Source organism: Pteropus alecto, unplaced genomic scaffold (genome assembly GCF_000325575.1).
Source record: "Pteropus alecto unplaced genomic scaffold, ASM32557v1 scaffold124, whole genome shotgun sequence".
Lineage (NCBI taxonomy): Eukaryota > Metazoa > Chordata > Mammalia > Chiroptera > Pteropodidae > Pteropus > Pteropus alecto.
In genome coordinates this window covers 123700-128859 of record NW_006435779.1, presented here as the reverse complement: position 1 = coordinate 128859, position 5160 = coordinate 123700, and positions in this window count along the sequence as shown.

The following is a 5160-nucleotide window of genomic DNA, read 5'->3' as shown; positions in this document are numbered from 1 at the left end:
TGCTATGATGTATCCACGATGTTTGTCTGCAGTGGGGGCAGACAAAATAGCAGTAAAGGGACCTCTCCATAGATTTTAGGGGCTGAATGTTGCATTCCTTTACCCAGAAAGCATCTCCTGGCTTAAAGGAATGAAGTTCAGTGATTAAACTGACAGGGAGCCTTTCACTAATCCATTGGCTGAGAATCTGGAAGGTGGTCCCTAGAGCCTGAAGCTGTTGTCTCAGAGTCAATTCACCTATTTCCTTGAGGTCTCCTCGTAGTCCTTTGATGAGTGGTGGTGGCCGCCCATACAGGATCTCGTAGGGGGAGAGCCCAGTCTTCTCGGCTGGGGCCGACCTGATTATTAATATTCCCATGGGGAGGACTTTGTCCCCAAGAAGATGCGTCTCCTGACATAGTTTTCCCAACTGAGTCTTAAAGATCCCGTTCATGTGTTCCACCTGTCCTGAACTCTGTGGTTGGTAGGCGGTACGCGATTTCCGTCTAATATTTAAATTCTTGGCTAGAAGCTACACTGTTTCTGCTACAAAGGCTGGTGCGGGGGGGCCGTCTGGCTACTTCTCAGGCCTTCTCAGTCCGGGTGGGATAAGCCTCTACCCAGCCGGAATAGGTGCATACAAAGACCAAAAGATACTTGCGGCCCCATGATCAAGGCATTTCAGTGAAGTCTACTTCAAGTTCCTCAAAGGGAGTGCCACCAACACTTCGGACCCCCGGTGGGACACATGGCCCTTGCCTGGGGTTGTTGCGGGCACAGACTTTGCACCATTCACACACCGCTCAGGAGATGCTAGAAAGCCAAGGGACGTAGAAGTACTGGCCCAGAGTGGTTTCTAGGACAGTGCAATCAAGGTGAGTCCTTGGGTGAAACTGCTTGACAAAAGCTGGGGGCTGCAATTCACCCGTCCTTGAACTTCTACCATCCACCAGGGAGGAAGCTTCCCTCTTCAGTCTTAAACCAGGCTTCTTCTTGAGGTGAATACTTGGGGTCCCATTAGGCTAAGGGACTAGGAAACAGGGAAGCGGTTAGAGCCGTAGGGCTGGCCATTTCTTTGGCCACTGCCAGTTTGGCAACATGGTCTGCCTTGTGGTTGCCTCGGGCCATTATGGTGTCCTTTTTTTGATGTCCTCTGCAGTGCACGACTGCTACTTTCTTGGAGGCCCACACAGCATCTAAGAGTTCTAAAATTTCCTTTCATATTTTATGTCTTTTCTCCTAGAATTGATTAGACCCTTCTCTTTGTACAGGGCTCCATGTACACGGAGGGTGGTAAAGGTATACTTAGAGTCAGTGTATATGTTAGCACACACTCCTGCTACTAGCTGAAGGGCGTGGGTCAAGGCGATGAGCTCTGCCTTTTGTGCTGAAGTTCCTCTAGGCAGAGGTTTTGCCTCAATGGTAGAATGTAAGGTCACCACAGCATATCCTGCAAGGCGTTCCGCTCCCCTCACAAAGCTTTATAATCAGTGGTCTGTCAAGTTGGGTTGGCTGGAAAACACTTCATTTATGACTTCAATGCAATTGTGATCTGGTTGGCTGGGCCCAACGGGTAAAAAGGTGGCTGGGTTCAAGGTTCGTACTACCTCTAGACGGATATATGGATTCTCACACAGCTTTCCTTAGATTCTGACTGTCCAGGCATTAGTTAGTCAATATTATCCCTTGTATTCTAGTAATGTCATTACTAAATGTGGTACTCAAACTGTCAGTTCTTGCTCCATAGTCAGTTTGTCGGCCTCTATCACTAGGACCATGGCAGCTAATGCTCACAAGCCGGGTAGCCAGCCCTGGGTGATAGAGTCAAGCTGTGTGGAGAGATAAGCCATGGGACGGTGCCAAGATCCTAGCAGTTGAGTTAAGACCCTTACTATGACATCCATGTGCTTGCGTACATACAGAAAGAAAGATTTGGTTAAGTCTGGGAGTCTTAGTTTGGGAGTATTAGTGAGTGACTGTTTGATTCTTTTAAAGAGCCTTCTGTTGTGTAGATTCCCAGAGTAGGGGCTCCCATTCTCCCGCTTTGTGTCTTTATAGAGGGATTTGGCCAAGATGGAGAAATTAGGTATCCAGATTCTGCAGAAACCAGCTGCTCCGAGAAATTTGCAGACTTGTCTTCGGGTGGTAGGGACGGGAATTGAGCAGACCATTTGTTTCCTTTCTGGGCCACCTGTGACAGATGGAAGCCGAGGTATTTGACTCTTTCTTGGCAGATTTGAGCCTCCTTTTTGAGACCTTGTAACATGCTTCCCAGAGGAGACTGAGGAGTACATGCGTTCCTTCCATGTATCCCTCATAGGTTTTTCCTGCTAAGAGGAGGTCATCTACATACTGGAGTAACGTACAGCTGTGTTGGTTTGCCGGGAAGGCCTTTAAATCTGAGGCTAGAGCTGTCTCAAAGATAGTTGGGGAGTTTTTGAACCCCTGAAGCAGTCACATCTATGTCAACTGGCCCTTGTCTCCACTTTTAGGGCTTTCCTATTAGAAGGCAAAGGTTGGTTGACTCTGAGAAATCGGGCGAATGCAGAAGAAGGCATCCTTGAGGTTTTGACAGGTGAAATAAGCTGCCACAGCAGGGATGAGGCCTAGGAGGGTATATGGCTTGGGGATGACAGGGTGCAGGGTGACAGTCACCTGGTTGACTGCTCATAAATCTTGGACCGGCCAGTATTTATTGGTCCCTGCCTTCTGAACTGGCAAGAGAAGTGTATTCCAGGACGATTGGTAGGGACTAAGAATTCCATACTTCAGAAGTCTCTCTAAATGTTTTTGGATCCCCACTTGTGCTTTATGAGGGATGAAATACTGTTTTTGGTGGGCTGGCTCAGCTCCTGGTTTTAACTCTAGCACTACTGGAGGAATGTGTCAGGCCAGTCCTGGAGGGTTGTCTTCAGCTTACACTCCAAGCAATTTGAAGGGGAGCTTGGGTCCCTTAGGATCCTTCTGTGAGACTATAGATGCCCCACTCTTCTCCTTGGGGAACCATGAGCAACATGATCCTTGCTTCTGTCCTCCCTAAGGTTAGGGCTGCTTGGTCATGTGTGTCAAAGGTAATTTGAGCCTGTAGTTTTCTTAAAAGCTCTTGTCCCATCAGTGCCACAGGGCAGTCGGGCAGATATAGGAATTTGTGGACGACTTCTTGTCCTCCTAGGTTACACCGGCGAGGCTGTGGGAAGAGGCGACAGACTTGTCCCCTGGTTACTCCCATAACGGTAGCTTGTCTTTGAGAACGGGAGCCCACAGGCCAAGTTACAACTGAGTGTTCAGCTCCGGTGTCAACCATAAAGTCAAAAGGTCGGCCCCTGACTATCATTTGGACCATAGGCTCCTGGGGACCTAGCAGAATGGAGCTCGGTCTGGCCTAGTGCTGACAGCACAGGCTTCTCTTCGTTCAACTGACCTCGGGAGGGTGCCAAGGCTTGGTCTAGGAGGACCCTACAGTTCTCCTCTAGGTAGATTCTCAACCAAGGGGGTTTGGTGAGAACTCTTGCCTCCCAAGAATTGATATAAGGGAATTGGTCTGGGTGGCCAGCTTGATTTGTAACGACTTGAGAGACCTTTGCAATGATTTCTTTATCAAGAGCTCCCTCTGTTGGCCATCCAATGCCAAAAGAGGGCCTGTCAATCTCACAAAGGGTGCGGAGTTTCCATAGGGTGATTTTAACTCCATAATGTCTGGATAACAGTTTTTTAAATTAATTTTTTGTTATTATTTATGCCTTCCTAGGTGATCTCCCATCCAAGTACTAACCAGGCCCGACCCTGCTTAGCTTCTGAGATCAGACATTGGACTTGTTCAGGGTGGCATAGCGGTAGACCTTGGACCATGGCTCCACTGTGGTGTGAACCCAGGACCTTCTGCGTGTAAAGCAGATGTACTAACTGCTACACTATAGAACCATGTCCCACTTTTTGACAACCTAAAGGTTGTCATGTCTCACTTTTTGACAACCTAAAGGTGTCTGTTTACTCTGTTGTCTGCCCATCCATCCACCCATGGTCAGTGTCGCACATGCACTCAGAGATTCACTTTGCCCATTTCTGGCCGCTCCCCTCGCGGAGATCTTTCAGGAGCCTCTTAGCAATTGGTGGGTCGGTATGAACCCCCAACTCAGATCACTGGAGTAGACTCACAGAGATCCAGTGACACCACCCTAAACCGTATGAGATTCGCCACAGAACCACGGATGGGGCTCAACTTTCACTTCTTTGCGAGGCCACGTCTCAGTCACATGCAATCACACACCAAACACACTCTACCCTCTGCCCTATATACCTGAGAGATCACGGTTTCCTCTAACAAATGTATACAGGTGACCTCGGGAGTTGATCAGACTCTCCTTCTGTCCTCTAACGGACAGACTGTTCCTGGGACCCGGGTCCTTACCACTCAGTCGGGCAGTACTCCTGGCCTGGTACCCATGCCTCTCTGGGTTCCATTGTGCTTCTGGGGTGGCCACCCAAGGTCACTGAAAGAAACTTTTCTCCACTTACGGGGAAGGGGCCCATTGGCGCACCAAAGAGAGTCCGTGTCTCCCGCGTCCTGGAGGCTGGACCCTGAAGACAAGGAAAGCAAAAAAAACTGCCCTCTCTGCATCCCGGATGAGCCCACAGGAATGTTGTGGGATTCCTGAATGAAGAGATGAGACACCGAGACTACAAGCAAGAAGCAGCGTTTATTGATGCCGGCACTGGCTCAGCAGATTCTTATCCGAAGGCTGAGCCCCGATTATAACATAACAGGCAATTTTATATAGTCTTGTCATCCTTACACAGCTACAGATATAAGGAAGAACATTAATTGGTTGGCAAGCCATGAAACAACTGGTGTTAGTTGAAGAGTCCTTGAGGTGGGGGAAGGGCAGTCAGGAAGAAACTCATTCTAGCAGGAAATGGCCAGGCAGGGTTATGTTGCCACAGAGGTGGTGGGTGAAGCTGCAGGGGAAGCAGTTAGACCAGCACCCCTAGTTTCCAGGACCACCTCCACTGGAACATTTTGATCTGTGTCTTCTAATTTTTTATTTTATTTTATTTTATTTTATTTTATTTTATTTTATTATTTTTTAACACCTACAGCACTTGGTATTCCTAGGTGGTCTCCCATCCAAGTACTACCCAAGCCTGACCCTGCTTAAATTCCGAGATCAGACGAGATCGGCA